Raw genomic sequence first — 19,637 nt, 5'->3', positions numbered from 1 at the left:
AATATAAAAACAGGGAGGGAGACAAAACAGAAGAGACTCATAAATATGGAGAACAAACTGAGGGTTACTGGAGGGGGTGTGGGAGGGGGGATGGGCTAAATGGGTAAGGGGCACTAAGGAATCTACTCCTGAAATCATTGTTGCACTATATGCTAACTAATTTGGATGTAAATTTTAAAAAATAAAAAACAAAATGAAAAAAATTAGGAAAAAATAATAAACATTTAAAATATATAATATTTAAATTTTTATTTTTATTCTTTTTTAGTTTCCAAGTCTCTGCCAAAATTTCCCACCTTATTATTTAATCAGTTATTTTAAAGTTCATGGCTGATACACTCCACTATCTAGATGTCCTATAGGTCCATTTCTTTTTTTTTTTTTTTAATTTTTTTTTCAACGTTTATTTTATTTTTGGGACAGAGACAGAGCATGAACGGGGGAGGGGCAGAGAGAGAGGGAGACACAGAATCGGAAACAGGCTCCAGGCTCTGAGCCATCAGCCCAGAGCCCGACGCGGGGCTCGAACTCACGGACCGCGAGATCATGACCTGGCTGAAGTCGGACACTTAACCGACTGCACCACCCAGGCGCCCCTATAGGTCCATTTCTTATTGCCTCTGTTTTTCTCTCAATTTTGAGTGAGTTCTTATCTTTTTGTGTGCTTGGTAATTTTTTATTGAATTGCAGACACTAAGTATAAAAAAGACTTGTAGAGATCATTTGAGGCTCTGGATGAGGCTGTATCCCTTCAGAGTACATGTACTTGTGCTGTGACAGGCAGTCTGAGCAGTGGAAAATCTCCATTGGTTATTCAGGGGTTGAGCTGACTGAAAGCTGAGCTTCAGTGTTTGTATTTATTGGTATATTTCTGGTGGACTTTACTCACACTCCCCTGGGAGTCCCAACTAAAAGTGTCTGATGTTTGCCAGGGCCAGCCTCCTTAGACCCCCTTAAATCCAATTTTTGTCCTTTCATTGCCTGAGCTCAGCTTCTCTGTTTGTCCTCCTTTTCTCACAGATTATCATGAGTGTTCCCTTATGACATGAAGATGTTAGCATTAGAGGGGATGACTAACCATCCTCCTATTTTTACTGTATTTTTCTAAGCAGGGCTATAATGATCATCTCTGTACATACATCCTTAGCTGAATTTTTAATTTTTATTTTTTCAGTGAGTATCTTAGTTTGGACTGGAATAGGTTTCCACTTGTGTTTTCTCCTAGGAGTTTTATGGTTTCAGGTCTTATGTTCAAATCTTTGATCCATTTTGAGCCTTTTCATTTTTTAATGTTTTTAAAAGTTTTTATTTAAATTCCACTTAGTTGGGGTGCTTGCATGGCTTAGTTGGTTGAGTGTCTGACTCTTGATTTTAGCTCAGGTCAGGATCCCAGGGTTGTGGGATTGAGCCCCAAGTTGGGCTCCCTGCTAGCATGGATTCTGCTTAAGGTTCTGTCTCTCTTTCTCTCTTCCTCTGCCTCTCTCCCCCTCTCATGCTTTCTCTAAAAAATAAAATAGATAAATAAAAAATAAATTCCAGTTTTTAACATACAATGTAATATTAGTTTCAGGTGCACAATAGTGATTCAACACTTCTGTACAACACCTGGTGCTCATCACAAGTGCACTCCTTAATCCCCATCATTTACTTCCCCTGTCCTCTGCCCACCTCCCCTCTGATAACCATTAGTTTGTTCTTTACAATTAACAGTCTGTTTCTTAGTTCGTCTCACTTGTTTCCCCCTTAGTAGTATTTTTGATAAGTGGAAGTGTTTAATTTTGGTGAAATACAGTTTATTAATTTTTACTTTGTGGGAAAGTTTTTTTGTTTTAATTTTTTTTTTAAGAGAGAGTGTGTGTATGTGTGAGCAGAGGAAAGAGGCAGAGGGAGAGAGAGAGAGAGAGAGAGAGAGAGAGAGAGAGAGAGAGAGAGAGAGAGAGAGAGAATCTTAAGAAGGCTCTATGCTCAGAGTGGAGCCTGATGCAGGGTTTGATTCCATGGCCTCAGGATCATGACCTAAGCCAAAACCAAGAGTCAGATGCTTACCTGAGTCACCCAGGTGACCTTATTATAAATTTAATTTCTGTAATGTACATGGAACAATTTCGACTTTCTATTTCTTTGTAAGCTGTATTTTTAGTAAGCTGTATTTTTCAAGGAATTTGTCCATTTTATCTAGTTGTTGAATTCATTGACATAAAGTTGGCCAGAACATGCCCTTATTATTCTTTTTATATCTGTGAGACCTGTGTGATAGTTCCTCTCTTCTAATAGTGATAATTTGTGTTTAATTTTTTTCTTCCTCAATGACCTAGAGATCTATCAATTTTATTGAACAGTTCAAAGAATTACCTTTTGGTTTCATTGATTTTCTTTATAGTTTGTCCATTTCTATCTCACTGATTTTTTTTTCAGTTTATTTAGGTGGAAATTGAGATTTTTTAAAAAGGACCATTCATTTTTTCTAACATAAGGACTTAAAGCTATAGGTTTTCTAAGAATTGGTTTAGTTGTAGCCACAGATTTTAATATGTTGGTTTTTTTGTTATCAGTCAGTTCAGAATAGTTTCTTATTTCCCTTGTGATTTCTTCCTTGATACATGAATTATTTAGAAATGTATTGTTTGGAGGCACCTGGGTGGCTCAGTCACTTGAGCGACCAACTTTGGCTCAGGTCATGATCTCATGGTTTGTGAGTTAGAGTCCCACGTCAGGCTCTGTGCAGACAGCTCAGAGCCTGGAGCCTGCTTCGGATTCTGTGTCTCCCTCTCTCTCTGCCCCTCCCCCATTCATGCTCTGTCTCTCTCTGTCTCAGAAATAAACATTTAAAAAAAAAGAAATGTATTGTTTAACTTCCAATATTTGGGACTTTTCTAGATATCTTCTTTTATTGATTATTAATTTAATTCTATTGTGTTCAAATAACATACTCTGTAAGATCTCAAAATTTTGAAGTTTTATAGCCCAATATATGGTCTATATTGGGGAACATTCTGTGTGCCCTTTAAACGAATGCTGTTTTGGGCTATAGTGATTAACAAATGCCAATTAGATTAAAAGAGTTGACAGGATTGTTCAGATCTATGTCCTTGTGATTTTTGGTCAAATTGTTCTGTCAAGTACTATGACATGAGTGTTACAATTGCCACTACAGTTGTGAAATTGCTCCATTTTCACTTTATTCCTGTCAGTTTTTGCTTCATGTATTAGCTAAATGCACATTTACAATTATGCATTTTAAGATGCATGTGTGTTTGGCTGTGTGAAGTTTTATCTCACTAATATATAAAATAATCTTTTTTTTTAGTATTTGCTTATTTTTGAGAGAGAGACAGAGTGTGAGCAAGGGAGGTGCAGAGAGAGGGAGACACAGAATCCAAAGCAGGCTCCAGGCTCTGAGCTGTCAGCACAGAGCCTGATGTGGGGCTCAAACTCTCAAACCATGAGATCATGACCTGAGCCAAAGTCAGACATTTAACTGACTGGGCCACCCAGGCACCCTGTAATATGTAAAATAATCTTAATAAGACTCAGGCTCAAAAAAGTAACACATAAAAGACAGCCTATGAAAAAGATGACTTGGAAAAAGACTGAAATAGAAATGAAATTGTCTACAGCTTGCTTCAGTTTGGTTTTTTGAGATTTTCCTTAGCCCATTATGAGAACTAATGTCAAGGTCTAAGAATGATTACATTGATGTGAGTTTGGGTGTAGGCAGAGTTAAAACCTTTAACTGATGTGAAGCATTCTTTTCTGGTATAGTACAGTATGCTTCAGCTTAAAAGACTTGACTCTAGGGGCACCTGGGTAGCTTAGTTGGTTGAGCGTCCAACTTTGCCTCAGGTCATGATCTTCCAGTTTGTGAGTTCAATCCCCACATCGGGGCTCGCTGCTGTCAGCACAGAGCCTGCTTCGAATCTTCTGTCCTCCTCTCTCTACCCCTCCCCAGCTTGTGCTCTCACCAAAATAAATAAATATTAAAAGAAAAAAAAGGCTTGGCTTTGGATGATCTTCTCTGTAGTATTCAGCTCTATTTGATGCTTCTTGCTTAAGATTTTATCTTCTCCTTTCCTCCTAAGCAAATGTTATGGAACTGAATGAATAGATCCTTATAGGCCAATGTAACCCTGGGCAGGCAAGCTGAGGTCCCCTATGGAGAAGACAGAAGGTATAAATAGCTCTGAAAATGAACTGTCTGGAAGGACAAAACTGCTCACCCTTATGTCTGGGTATAAATAAAAATTGTTCACTACAGAGCAACTGAAGTTCTTGCGGTGAGGGCAGAGGTTTCCGGATTCATGTTCAATGTCAGAAAAAGAAGGAATATGTGTGCTGGGGAGGATGAGAGGTAAGATGCAGGGAAGTTCTAAAATCCTATATCATTAAGTGAAGTTAATTCCATTTGAATATTTGGATTCAGGTTAGTAAATCTTAGCCTTCTATAGTGTTAAAGTTAATGAACACATATCTGTGTCCTTCTGCTTGACTGACATCTTAATTTAGTATCTCAGAGGCAGCTCAAATTTAACATGTCCAAAAGGAAACTCATCACTGTTTACTTCAAACCTGTTCCTCTCATGGGTTTTCCATTTGAATAAATGGCATCATCATCCACCCAACAGCCCAAAACAACTGATGTCCCACATCCAACTAGTCTCTACTAAATCCCTTTGATTATCTCCAATTTGTCCCCTTCTTTTCATCCCTTCTATTCCTGGACAGTAAAGCCTAATAATCTCTCAATTGAACTCTTTTAATAGACTCCAATTGGTCTTCCTCCTTCCAGTTTTATTAGCCAAACTGGCTACTAATCTTTCAAAAACTCTAATCTGGCAATCCAATGGTATGCTGGTAAATATTTAACAATCAGCTCTCTGGGGAAAATAAAAAGCTCTGATTTGTTGTGTTTGCCAATTTCTTTGGTGTGAATGCTTCTACCGTGACCAATTTCAAGTTACCAATGTGATATCGCTGAACACAGGGTTGGGAGGAAGTAAGCACAATTGGCTCTCATGAGCCAAGTCAGCTACAGAATGCCACTAAACCATGTCACTCTCTTTCTCTTTTTTTTAATGTTTATTTATTTTTAAGAGAGAGAGAGTGTGGGAGAGGGGAAGAAAGAGGGGGAGACTGAGGATTGGAAGGGCTCTGCACTGACAGTGGAGAGCCTGATGTGGGACTCAAACTCACAAACCATGAGATCATGACCTGAGCTGAAGTCAGACACTGAACGGACTGAGCCACCCAGGCGCCACTCTTTAATAATAAATTTCAATAGATCTTTGATGCCCTCAGGATATATATAAACTCTTCAGGCTGGTCTACAAGACTCTCCATGATCTGGCCCTGGTAATTTCTCCAGACTCATCTCCCCCATCTCCCCATTCCTACCCAACACCCACCTTGCTCAAATCCTCACTTTGTGCTTTAATCAATGGGCACAAAGATGGGAAGAGATTTTTCCAGACTCCAGAAAGGAGAGCTAAAAATGGCTGGGACAGGCATAGAAATGGGAAAAGGCCAAAGGCAGGTGTGCAACCAGCTCAGCCTTCAGTGGGACACAACAATCACTGGACAGATGAGACAACATTACCTACTGAGATCAAGATACCTGACTCCTAGACCTAGTTCTGTCTGACTTTCCACAGTTATTTCTATCACTAGGCCTCAGTTTCCCCACATCTAAAATGAGGGTTTGGGGTGAGGGGAATACCTAAGAGCTTTCTAGTTTAGACATTCTTTTTCTATAGAAGCCTTAAATAAAGTTCAAATAAAACCAGCAGACCAGCTAGAACTTGGGTCCTGATGTTGGCTTCCTGGCTGCACTCACATACGGGCCCTAATCATGGAGGCCTGAGTTAAAGTACCAATTTCCACACTCCTCTTGTAGTTCTAGTTCTCCCAAATATTTGGTGTCCTTTGGGGCACATATAGCCCTTCTCTGCATCCTGATTGCTCACTCTTTGCTGAACCTTCCTGTGAGTAATGGGATCCCTCAGGATTGGAAGGCTCCTGAGGTGATACTGGCATCTATTTGGCTATACCCTTAAGGACTCCTTGGTCCCTGATACCTATGGGCCTCATTAAAACACCAACCAGGTATCTCCCAGGTTGCTGCTGAGATGCAAGAGCTTCTGGAAAGTGGCTAACATAAGACCCTCTTATAGACCAGTACGTGATGATACTGGAGCTGCCCAAGGCAGTTGTGGGACATGTGTGTGGAACAGTGAGTACTAAACTTGGGATCAGAGTGGGAGGATAGTCAAAGGACATGAAGGACAAGCCCAGAAGCCTGAGGAGGCTACTCCCACCAAATCCCTGCCAGCCTTAGCTCTGGCACAGTGTCATCTGTAGGTAGTGCAGAAGCAGCAGAGCCCAGTGACACAAGGTCCTTGGCGAAAGACACATCTGGGTTGTGTCCTCCAATACCATGCAACATCAGGAGAGTTACTTTCTCTGAGTCTCAATTTCCTTTTTCCTATGAATTTAGATTTTTTGAAAAACACTTGTCATGAGAGTGAAATACTATACCAGTAATATCTATGCTTTTTGGAGCACTAACTACTCTGCAAGCACTTCACATGTACTAGTTCACATGTTGAGCAACTTCACATGTACTATTTCAACTAATCATCAGAGCAATCCTTTGAGATGAATGTATTATGATCACTAGTTTCCAGAAGAGGATGGAGACACATAACGTTTAGATAACTTTCCCAAGGTCATTATGCAAATTAGCAATGGAGCCAGGGCTAGAACCCAGGTCTGATTCTAGTGTCATTCTCTTAACAATTATCCTATCTTGGATGTAAAGGAACTGGTCTGTGGTAAGTGCTCAGTGAAACTGGGTTCCATCCCTGCCTCATCCCACACTTTAATGCCATTTCAAGTGGCACAGACTAAGACTAGAAAAGGTGCATATTTAAGGAAGATAATACCAAGGACTATTCATGCGTTACTGATTTCATTTCTCCTATTTTTTCATTTAACTTTATTTGTTTCAGCTAACAAATTGCCAAGAAGAGGATTTTCGTTGTGCCAGGTTACCGGTGGGTAACCTGGGTAGAAGTCATCAGAGAAGAAGACCTTGACATTGGTTTTGAAAGAGGAAGTGATGGAGAAACCACTGGAATTCATCCTTGCAACAAAACTCACTCTTAAACCATCAGTATAACTTCACAAAGTCATTAATCCAATGTTTATTAATCGTTACCCATGCCCTGTGCTAAGAACTGGAGATAGAAAGGTAAGACATGGCTCTCCAATTAAGGAACTCCACAAACCAGTGTTCATACCAGCCTGTGTATGAGGAATAATAGAAGCACATTAAAGGTGTTATCATAGCCCAGAAGTATGGTAAGAATCACAAGAGAAGTGTGGTGGGAATCACAGAACAATTCTGTGATTAGGATTTTACCAAGAGGAGGAAACAGAGAAGGACATTTCAACTGAGGAGTCATTTGACAATAGAAGTAATATGAATGACAGATGTTTACTGCTATATTGTTACATATACCTAAAATAATACTGAATCTCCACAAAAACCTTCAAGGTATATGTTATTCTTCCAATTTTGCAAATGATGAAATGAAGGTTTAGTGAAATTAATGACTCTCTCAGTTGTGCTGTTGGTAAGTGGCAGAGTTGGATTCAAACCAAATTTTCTTTGATCCCAGAGCCTCTCCTACCTCCTTGATACACACCACCTCATGGAAAACAGCTTTGTGAAAAGTCCTGGAATATTTGGAGGATGGTGGACAAGTTGGTTTGTCTTCAGCTGGAGCCAGCAAACCTTGCCTATAAAGGGCCAGATAGTAAATACTTCAGGCTTTGCGGGACACATACAGTCTTTATCACAGCTTCTCAACTCTTGTCATAGGCAAAAGCAGCCACAGACATCAATGAATAATTTTTTCAACTATGTTAAAATGTAAAAACCATTCCTAGCTGGAGAGCCATATGAAAGCATGAGGACTGAGCAGAAGCATAGGAAGTAACGGTAGGATGCCAGGTAGATAGGGATCTGATTCCAAAGGGCATTGGGCACCCTGCTAAGGACTTTGGGCATTAGTTCATGAAAAACTGGAATCCTTGAAGGACTGTCAAGGAAGGGAATATCATGGCCATCTCTGCTTTTTTGAACAGTCTCTCTGGCAGTGTGTAGGATGGGATGGATGGAAGAAAAACTAGAACAGGAAAGATCAGGGAAGAAGCTCTTGTTCTTCATCAGTGGAAACACTCTTTTGGGATATTTCTTGTCCACACTTTGTCTTGGATCTTGTATAGTCCTCTTGTGATTTAAATACAGCTGCTGCTTAACAACTTGTTAAGTAGTCCATATTTCCCTGAGTTGATTCTTAGAACATTCTTTCAAAGGAGACAAGGACCTTAAGAAACTTAACAGAAGACCATGGGGGAGGGTAAGGGGGAAAAAATTACAGAGAGGGAGGGAGGCAAACCATAAGAGACTCTTGGATACTGAGAACTGAGGTTTGATGCGGGGTGGGGGAGAGGGGAAAGTGGGTGATGGGCATTGAGGAGGGCACTTGTTGGGAAGAGTACTGGGTGTTGTATGGAAACCAATTTGTTGATAAATTATATTTTAAAAAAAGAATGAACTATTTTAAACAGGAAAACATAAAGATTTAAGCCAGGCTTTATAACAATATTCTCCCTTTAGCTTCTAGCCTGCCCTTTTTCTCAGGGTCCCCCTTCTCCTTCCTGAATAAAGCCAATGTGGGCCCTGCTTAGGAGGTGGGAGAGTAACCCCTCCTGGGTACCAAGGACAACCCCCAAGGGAGGGCCATTTTTGCAAAAAATAAAACAATAAAAACTTCAAATTATCCTTTAAATTTTTACACTACTGTTGACTAATACTGCATTCCCACTTTCTTTCAGGTTTCCTTGGTTCTCATCATTACCATATTACTTTGTTTTGACTCCCAATTGTGTTATGAGGTTGGGTGCATAGTGAGAAGTCACCCCCTAAAATCATAGATTCTCTGAATCTTGGTGTCACTGAGCTTTAGAACCTTAGGGTGTCTGTGGTGAAAGGGACTTTTAAAGTTGTACATTCTGACTTCACTTCTAAAGCAACGATAGTACCCCTGAATGATGTGGGCTTATAATTATGCTTGAACACTTCTGAAAATGGAGCACTTGCCATTTCACCACCATCACCACCACCACCTCCACCACCCACCAGCAGAATGTGTCATTACTGGGAAGATCAATCACCAGAAGCTTTGTTTTTGTTTTTGTTTTTCTAAACTAAGCTTAAACTTGCCCCCCTGCAATTTTCACCAATCACTTCTAATTTTTTGATCTTGGGAACACATAACACGTTTCCACCTTTCTCAGTATGACATCTTTGGTGAGGTCTCTACAGTTCCTCATAAGTCTCCAAGCTAAGCTTTCCCAGTACCTTCCACTCTTCCCTAAGTAGCATGTTTTCATGGGTCCTTTACTAATAAGCTCTTTTCTCTGTATAGACAAGCTAGGTTGCCATTTTCCCTTCTAAATTGTAGGTCCAAATATTAAAAACTGCTCTGGGCAGCCCTTGGTCTCTATGTAGTTAATAGCAGGTATTGACTTTGTGGCCTTGTGGGGTGACTATAAATGATGTCTGTAAATGGTCTAGGCCAGTTCCTGTTTAGAAATATGTTGAGAGCTATGTATGTCCAAGGGAAAGCCCAAAATGAGCTCAGCACAATGGCTAGCTTTATTGGCAGCAAAGTTCAGCACTAAATATAGTTCTACCATGAGTAGCATCAGTGGCTTGCCCCCTCAGAGGCTCAGCTTGGATTCAGTCCATCCATTTATCCAACATTTATAATGCCTACTCCGTGCCAGGCATGGTTCTAGAATCTGATGGCACACAATAATCAGGAAGATAAAAATTCCTGCATTCTTGTGAGGGAAACTGACAGTTGAAAAAATTATATCATACATTAGAAGATGCTAAGTACTATGAAGAAAGAAAACAGGAGATGGGTATAGGGAGTGGAGGATATTTCAGTTTTAAGCAGGATGGTCAGAAAAGACTTAAGTTTTTCCTGAAAAGATGGACATTTGAGCAAATACTCGAAGGAGATGATGGAGTAAAGATTTCTGGGGAAAGAGAATTTCTAGCAGTGAGAACAGTAAGTGCAAAAGCTCTGAGGTAGGAGCATGCCTTGAATGAGGAGCAGCAAAAGGCTGGATGACTGGACAGACAGAGTGAGAGATGGAGGTAGGAGATGAAGCCCAGGATGTGATGGGGGGCACTTAGCTCCTCTTCTGGGTATCACCAGAAGCCACTGGAGGGTTTGAGAAGAGGATTTACATGATGTTTAAATGATCTGAACTATATATTTTTTAATGTTTGTTTATTTTTGAGAGAGAGAGAGAGAGGCAGAGCACAAGCTAGGTGGTGGGGGCAGGGGGCTGTGCAGAGAGAGAGAGGTGGAGACACAGAATCTGAAGCAGGCTCCAGGCTCTGAACTGTCAGCACAGAGCCCGACATGGGGCTGGAACCCATGAACTGCAAGATCATGACCTGAGCCGAAGTTGGACACTCAACCAACTGAGCCACCCAGGCACCCCAATCTGACCTACACTTTAATAGGATCACTCTAGTTACTGTGCTAAGAATAGACTGTAGGGGAAGAGAATGGGAATCCTGGAACTGGTTAGGGGATATCACAATATTCCTGGCAAGAGCAAATGATGATCTGGACCAGGGTAGTAATGGTGTAGAGGATGAGAAGTGATCTTTTTTGGGATACATATTTCAAAGAGAATAGCAATACTGCTGATGAGTTACATGGGAGAAAGAGAAAAGTTAGAAAGTCTTTGAGTTGCTTTTTAAAAGCTCTTAGCCACATCAAAGGATGGAATTGCCATTAATTGAGCTGAATGTGAGAGGAGGAGGTTTATAGGGAAGTGGAAGTTTGACTTTAGAAAATTTTAGCATGCCCCTTAGATATCCAAATGAAGATAGGTGGCAAGTAGGCAACTGGACAGACAAATTAAGAGAAGACATCTAGGATGGAGATATATTTCAGATTTACCAGCATACTCTAGTATTTAAAGCCTAGGTCATATCTGCAAATCAGAGTGAGGATTTATTATTCAAATCCCACTAGCCACCATTCTATTGCATTGTCTTCCAACATGAGTATCAATATTATTTTTCTCATCCATCTGAGACTGAGTCCTGCTCATGGCTTTATATGACATTATATTAACTCAAATGGACAGCTCTCTGCCTTTTCACTACCACTACAAAAATGTCTCAGATATTGAAATCTTGATCCAAGGTTTTAGGGTTCTCTATGAAAAAACCTGACCATCTGCAATGCTGTACGATATGCACTTTCTGCCCCCTACAAGTGTGATTACACAGTTTGGTTTTCGCTCACAATGCCATCTAAAGTGGGCCTATTTTTGTGCTTGGTGACCTGCTAAACCCTGCATGAAATCTGATGGTGTGAGAGACACATTTCAGCTTAATGTTGTGGGACTTGGGGTTTGAGTCCTACTCTGTGTCTGACCTTGGATAGCTGGTTGTATGAAATGAGAATAGTGATAATGACCTTGGTGGGTTGGGGTGATAATCTAATTACATTTATCAAAATGCTTTTATAGATTGCCATTCTATAAATAACCATTTCCTTCTTTGGGGTCTGGAAAAGGTGTACAGCCAGCTGTCCATGTTCTGTTGCAGTCATATAGGGACTAGCAGAAGGATTAAGAGAAATGGACTGGTCAGTAACATGTTCTGTCATCCAGGCCTGTCCAGGAAGGATCAAGGACTGAGTCCAGGTCAAACCAAAGACCAATCCCACCCACCACCCAACTCTCTCCTGGGACCAACATGGCCTTGGAGGATCTTTACTAGTTTTTAAGAAAAGCTTCCAGATGCATAGGCACATAATTCCCAGGTAAATATGCTTCATTTTCTTGAGAAATGCCAAGAGCATAAAAGTTTTCTCTAGATTTCAGTTCTTGAGTCTCTGGCAATCTTTACTTTTCAATTTTTTCTTTATAATTTTAAACACAATTATAGTGATTAAGTGATTACAGTGATTACACTATAGGAAGGTGGGGATAAAAAAGAGGATATACACTTCCTGGAAGGTGGGGATATAAAAGGGGATAAAAGTTCTTAGGGAAAGATTCCTCTTCCCCAGAAAGTTTATTTGAGAGTCTCTTTTTTTCCTGAAAACTTATGTGTGGGTTTTCAAAGTGACAGTAGCAGAGAGGAAGAAAGCTAAGAGAAGAAGATAGGGCTTTTGTTTGTTTCACATTTACACTGTCCTTTGTAACACCTCTTAGTCTTGATATTTGAAAGAATGACTTTAAGAACTATAGAGACCTCTAGAACTTTTTGGTTTACGGTAAAACTTTTTTTTTTATTTTTCTAGCCTCTTTATTTTGGTTTACGGTGTGTGTGTGGGGGGGTGTAGGTGCACGTGTGCACGCGTCCTTCCAAATAGGACTTCGGCTGGTACAATTCCTTCCATAACACCCATGAAATTTTACCAGGGCTAGTTAGTTAGACAAACCAATTCATATTTATAGAATCTCTACTAAGTACCACACTGGCCCAACTTGAATAGAATGTTCCCTGGTTGTAGAAGTGCATATCTTAGTTTGATTGTTTAGCTCTGAGATGACTTTGGTCCTTGCATCTGTGGCTCTCACGTGGTGTTCTCTCATTGAGACTGCAAGGGATTAAGGAGTATGTTTTCTTCTTTCCTCAGAAGGAAGGCAATACATAGCCAAGGCTGGAGAAATTAAAGTTCTGTAACTGAGTTTATCCTCCTGGGCTTCTCCAGAAATCCCTGGACCAACTGGATCCTTTTCTTCCTCTTCCTCTTTCTTCACTTATTTACAGTCCTGGGCAATGGGTTCATTGTTACCTTGATCAGAGTAGATGCACACCTCCACACCCCCATGCACTTCTTCCTCAGCATCCTGTCTGTACTGGATCTCAGCTATGCCATCACCACTGCGTCCCAGATGTTGATCCATCTAGTAAGCAGAATAAGACCACATCCTATATTGGGTGTGGGGTCCAGATGTATGTTTTCCTGATCTTGGGAATCACTGAGACCTGAATTTTTGCAGCCATGGCCTATAACAGATATGTTGCCATATGCTATCCACTCCAAGACTAGCCAAACCCTGTGTATAGTTCTGGTAGTCAGCTCTGCCCTTTGTGGTCTCGCCTGTGTCCTCATTTACACAGTCTTTGCAATGAATCTGCCCTACTGTGACCCCAATGAGATCAACCACTTCTTTTGTGAAATTCCTGCTGTCTTGAAGTTGGCTTGTGCAGATATATCCCTCAATGACCAAGTGGACTTTATCTTGGGTTTCATCTTGCTCCTGATCCCATTATCCCTCATCCTGGCCTCATATGTTTGCATTTTCATGGCTATTCTAAAGATTCATTCCACTCAGGGATGAATCAAAGTGTTCGCCACCTGTGCTTCACACATCACTGTGGTCATTATGTTCTGTATTCAATGCATGGTCATGTATATAAGGCCTGGTTCTGAAGCCTCCCCAGAGGATGACAAAAGTTGGCCCTGTTTTACAATGTCGTTTCTGCCTTTCTCAACCTCATCATTTATAGCCTCTGGAACAAAGATGTGAAGAGGGCTTTCTTCAAGTTAATTAGAATGAGTAAGGATGCTCAACAGCCATAGACTAGGACAGCCTGCAGTGCCTCTGATCTCTGTCTATCCCATCCATACTTCCACTCAAGTCATTAGACTGGATGAGGAGCCCAGAATGAAGGAAATGTCTAGGAAAAAAAAACACTTTTGTATTAATTTGGCCACTGGACACATTAGGGAAGGACTCAGAGAGAATTGTGTTCAGGCTTAAATATATCATTGGTCTTCTTTGGCTTTGGAAGAATCACCTTAATTCTCTGGGATTTAATTTCCATATCTGTAAAATGTGTTTCATGATATTTATTGTGCTTAAGTAATAATAACTGACTTTAACATCACTATGTGTTTTATATGCACTTATTATTTTAATTCTTATAACAACTCCAGAGGTAGGTATTATCATCCTCTTCATACAGATAAAGAAACTGAACCACAAGAAGATTAAGTAAATTGTCAAGTGCTACCCAGCTAAAAAGTAACACAATTGAGATTTGAACCCAGGTAATACGGTTCCAGAGCCCAGGCTCTTATATATTATATTACGCTGTTTCTTGAGTTGTTAATAGAGACTTTTAGGATCAGCTGAGATAACAGATGAGACGGTATTGAGGAAAATTTAAAACACTTAGGATTGCTATTCTAAGTCACAACTATAGAGTCAGACCCATGAAGTCTAGAGTTCTATTGGATACTTATGTTTTTCTCACTAGCATTTGGTAGCCTAAGCAAATAGCATTGTGCTATGAACTATTAACTTCTCAATAAAAGTTTGTTGAGTGAGTTTTCCAAGCCCCACCTCTATCCTCAGTCTGCCATCTCCCCAATTTTTCTTTCAGCTCCTCTTTACTTTCATGGGTCTCTCTTTCACTTCATTATACCTACCCCCCAAATGTGGCTTCCAGCAACCTAGAGTTTTATTCACAAGGAGCATGCCTTGGTATCTACAACTAACTTACCCTTAAATTTCATTTGCCACCAGAGAGATCAAGGGAACAATGGGAAGAACCCTGAGCTTTAGTCCTGCCTTAATTTGTTGAGAACTTGGAAAAAACGCCTAATCTACCTGGAACTCAGTCCCCCCAATCTGCAAAATGGAGATAGTGGCCATATCTGACCCTGGCTATACCATAATATTATTTTTAAGTTCAAATGGGAATAGACCTTAAAACTTAAATAATTATATAAATTATCATTAGAGAGTCATTACCTTTAAAGCTAGATACCTCAGAAAACGTTCATTATTAATGGTAGCTTATATTTCTCAACTATAAATGTTAAGACCAGGCTTATTGTGAGGTCAGGATGTATGGGTTAGATAGTCATGATGGTAATTGACTGCATTTACAGAGTCATGCCTTCAACATACACACACACACACACACACACACACACACACACACCCCAAAGTTAGTGAAACACAATCACAACATCAGCTGCCATATTAACCAGGAACTAAAATATTTCTAATGCTATCAAAGCAAATCAAATTTCTACCACTCTGAATTCAGACAAATACTGAACTGCTTTCCAAAAGGCAATAAAAGATACAAATCTCTTCAAATCAGCTGCTCTCTACATATCTTTCTACTAGGATTCCATTAATAAAATATTCCAATTACTCTTAGCTGCTTAGAAACAAGTTTTATTTGTAAACCAAGGATCATCTGAATGTTAAGAAAGCCCAAAAGATTACTAAATGCTAAGAGTGTGTTTTGCTCATTAACAGGTTTTTCCAGAAGACAAGTTTAGGGGAATTGCCAGCCTAGAGTGCTCTTAGCATTCCCCAAGCATGAAAGAAATGGGAGCTTTAAGACTGATATGGAACTGTGAGGAGGGAAGGGTCTGTAGTTCCAGGGTTTCCCCCATGAAGGCCACAGCCTCTAAGGAGAGAAGCCCTGGGGAGGAAGGAGCCTCGACTGCCTGAAGAAAAAAAATTTTTAACAAGACATGATGATTATGTTTCTGGGGGGCTTGTTATGAAAATTGCTCTGGGGTCATTAAAGGTGGCAAGTAAGGATCATTTGCTGGAGCTAATGGGACTTCCTTCTTCAGGCTCTCAGAGCAATAGAAACCCATAGCAGTCCCACATCATCCCCCCATATCCTGCCATGATCCCTCTCCTCCAGCTAGTCCTGACTCCTCAGGTCTTTGCATGGGCTGATCCACCCAGAGAGCTCTCTCCTCCACGTCTCTTCTTCAGGAAGCATCCTAACTACTTTCTGTCTAGATGAAAGCTTTTTATTTCCCTTTGCCCTACAACAGAACACTCAGCTGGGAGAGATCTTAAAGGGTCTAACCCTTATGTTGGCCTTGAGTCTCTCTGACATCAAGAACTACTAACATGTCATTCAAATATATTTACATAAGACTCAAGGCATGTGGCTTGGAATGTCCTTTTTCTCATTCATAATTGGAAAAAAAAAAAGCAAGATGAAATCTCAGCAAATTGGGAGTAAAAAGAAATTTACTCTCTGTGACAAGAAACACTTAACTAAAACCCTGCAGTTAACATCATACATAATGGTGAAAGACTAAGTGCTTTCCCCCCAAAACCAGTGCCAAAATAAGGATGCTTGCTTTCATAACTCCTATTCAAAATAGTACTGGAAGTCCTAGCCAGTGTAATAAGGTAAGAAAAGAGAAGAGAAGAATGGAAGAAGTAAAACTACCTCCATTTACAAATAATATAGTTGCCTATGTGTAAAAAAAAAAAAAAAGGGCAAAGGGGCACCTGGGTGGCTCAGTTGATTAAGTGTCCCACTCTTTTTATTTTATTTTTTTTATTTTTTTTTAACGTTTATTTTATTTTTGAGACAGAGAGAGACACAGCATGAACGGGGGAGGGGCAGAGAGAGAGGGAGACACAGAATCGGAAGCAGGCTCCAGGCTCTGAGCCATCAGCCCAGAGCCCGACGCGGGGCTCGAACTCGCGGACCGCGAGATCGTGACCTGAGCTGAAGTCAGAAGCTTAACCGACTGAGCCACCCAGGCGCCCCTAAGTGTCCCACTCTTGATTTTTGGCTCAGGTTATGATCTCACGGTTTGTGGGATAGAGCCCTGTGTTGAGTTCTGCACTGACAGCAAGGATCCTGCTTGGGATTCTCCCCATCCCTGTTTCTCTGCCCCTCCCCCACTCACACTGTGTGCTCTCTCTCTCTCAAAATAAATAAATAAACATTTTTTAAAAGGTGAGGATTCTACATTAAAACTCTTAGAACTAATTAATGGCAGCTACAACATTACAGAATGCAAGATTAACACAAAGGAAGCAATTATATTTCCATATAGTAACAATGAACAATTGGAAACTAAAATTATATAATGTTATTTACAATAGCTTCTTAAAAATTAAATACTTTTAGGTATAAATTAACAAAACATGTACAGTATCTGTGCTGAACTGTAAAACACTGATGAAAAGAATCAAAGAAGTAAATAAATGGAGAGACATTTCATGGTCCTGGATTGAAAAATGTAACATAGCAAAGATGCCAATTCTCCCTCAAATTATTCTGCAGTTTAATACAATTCCTATAAAAATTCCAACAGGATTTTTTGTTGATATGAACAAGTAAATCTGAAAATTTATATAAAAAGGCAAATGAACTAGATTAAAGCAATTTTGGGGAAAAAAGGAATAAAGGTAGAAGAACCTGTATTCAATTCTAAGACTTGTATAGATCTTGTAATCAGCAGTATTGGTATTCGTACAGATAGACACAAATATCAGTGAAATAGATCAGAGAGTTGAGAAAAGGTCACAAAAGTATTTAAAAGTATTTATTCATATTTAATGAAACTGGAAAAAGTAATTGGATAGAGAAAGGATAGGATAGTGTTTTTTTTTAATGTTTATTTATTTAATTTGAGAGCGAGAGAGCAAGGGAGCAGGGGAGGGGCAGAGATAGAGGGAGACAGAGAGAATCCCAAGCAGGCTCCGCACTGTCAGCACGGAGCCCAATGTGGGGCTTGAACTTATGAACTGTGAGATCATGACCTAAGCTGAAACCAAGAGTCAAACGCATAACCAACTGAGCCACCCAGGCACCCCTTGGTAGGATAGTGTTTTTAACCCGTGGTGTTGGAACTATTGGAAGTATAGAGAAAAAGATAAATCTCAATTTAAACCTCTTCCTTATTCAAAAATTAACTTAAAATTGATCACAGAGCTAAATGCAAACTGCGAAACCATAAAACTCTCAGAAAAAGATAAGAGAAAATCTTTATGACCTAGTGTTAGGTAAATATTTCTTAGACATTACACTAAAACATGACCCATATAATGGAACTCTGTGCATGACCAAATTGATGGTTCAGTGGGTATGGTAACACGATTTATTATGGGCTGTTTTGTTTGCCAAGTCACATGGTGACTCATAGCTATTCAGTATCCACCAGGCAGGGCACAGGAGCTATTTTTAAAATAATTTATTTGAAATAATTTAAGATGCACAAAGAGCTGCAAGAATAGTACATAAAATTCTGGTGTGCCCTTTAAAATTCCAGCTTCCCTCAATGATAACATCTTACATAATCATAGTACATTGTCAAAAGTAGGAAACGAACATTGGTTACAATACTAAACTAGAGACATTATTCAGATTCCACAAGTTTTTTATATACCTTCAGTTTTTTGGGTAGTTTTGTTACAAACTGAATTGTGTCTCCCCTTTCTTCCACCAAATTCATATGTTGAAGCCCTAATCTGCAATATAACTACAGTTGGAGATAGAGCCTTTAAAGAGATCATTAAAGTTGAATGATGTCATATGGGTGGGTCTTCATCCAATCTGACTGGCACCCTAGTAAAAAGAGGAAATTGAGACACACAAGAGACACCAGGGATGCTCACACAGAGAGAAGACCATGTGGGAACACAGCAAGAAGGCAGTTGTCTACAAGCCAAGGAGAGAGGCCTCGGGAGAGACCAAATAACTTGACCTTGGACTTTCAGCTTCCAAATCCGTGAGAAAATAAATGTCCTTTGTTTAACTCTTCCAATCTGCAGAGTTTTCCTATGGCAGCCCTAGCAAATCAGTACGAGTTCTATGATATTTTATCACAGACTATTCCATTTCCACAAAGCCACACATATTACCCCTTTGTAGCCATCCCGCCCCACAGTTCTCACCCCATTACCTATCTATTTGTTCTCTATCACTTTAATTCATCATTTCAAGAATCGTACAGAAATGAAATCACACAGTATGTGTATAGATGCCCTCAAGTGTGGCTATACATTATTTCATGGGCGGTTGCTAATGGGATGGAAGATTGGCCAGGAAGAAAAAGATTAGAGGATTCATGATGAGGGGTCTAGAAGAGGTTATGTGGATATGCCTCTCACAGACCCAGAATATGAGGATAATCATGTGCTAACACAGTGAGCATCCACTGCGGGGTGTCTCTCGATAATCAGGTGGACTAGATGATCCACCTGTAGATCAGTCAGCCTCTTTCCCTAACCATACAAGTGCTTGCTCTACAAAGCAGCCACTGTAGCATGACAGAGGATATGTGTGGACTCAGCCACGTGAACTCGGCCTCATCAAGGCTGAGTCAGCCATTGCCACTGCTGTGTGCCAGGCCCCAGCAGCAGAGACAGAGGCTGAGCCTCTGATGTGGTACCATTCCCCGGGGTAGCTGCCAGCTACCTGGTGGCACATAAATTACATCAGACCCTTTCCATCACAAAGAGGGTACAATATGTCGTCCCAGGGATAGTCTCATATTCAGGTTTCCTGCCGGCAGCATGTCTGACAACCCACGATCAGTGGTCTTATAGAGTGTCTTATCCATTGCCATAGTATTCCATGCAGTATCATCTCTGACCAGGAAACACACTTTCCCTCAGAGAAAAGTATGACAGGGGCACCTGGGTGGCTCAGTCACTTAAGCATCCGACTCTTGATTTCAGCTCAGGTCATGATCTCGCAGTTTGTGGGTTCAAGCCCCGCATCAGGCTCCATG

General features: G+C 40.3%; 1 protein-coding gene and 1 pseudogene across 1 annotated transcript in view; both read left to right on the top strand.

The window, feature by feature from the left end:
* The window catches only part of LOC111561721 (putative olfactory receptor 2B3), a 109,866-nt gene that overhangs the window by 77,898 nt on the left and 12,331 nt on the right, over nt 1-19,637 (top strand). Inside the window, exon 2 of the mRNA XM_045035654.1 lies at nt 7,005-7,246. The gene's annotated coding sequence lies outside the window, so the exon portion shown is untranslated. The remainder of the gene's footprint in view (nt 1-7,004; nt 7,247-19,637) is intronic.
* Nucleotides 12,735-15,062, top strand: LOC111561947 (annotated as a pseudogene).

Source organism: Felis catus, chromosome C1, assembly GCF_018350175.1.
Source record: "Felis catus isolate Fca126 chromosome C1, F.catus_Fca126_mat1.0, whole genome shotgun sequence".
Lineage (NCBI taxonomy): Eukaryota > Metazoa > Chordata > Mammalia > Carnivora > Felidae > Felis > Felis catus.
Note: the sequence above shows the minus strand (reverse complement) of the source record. Positions and strands in the feature narration are given on the sequence as shown.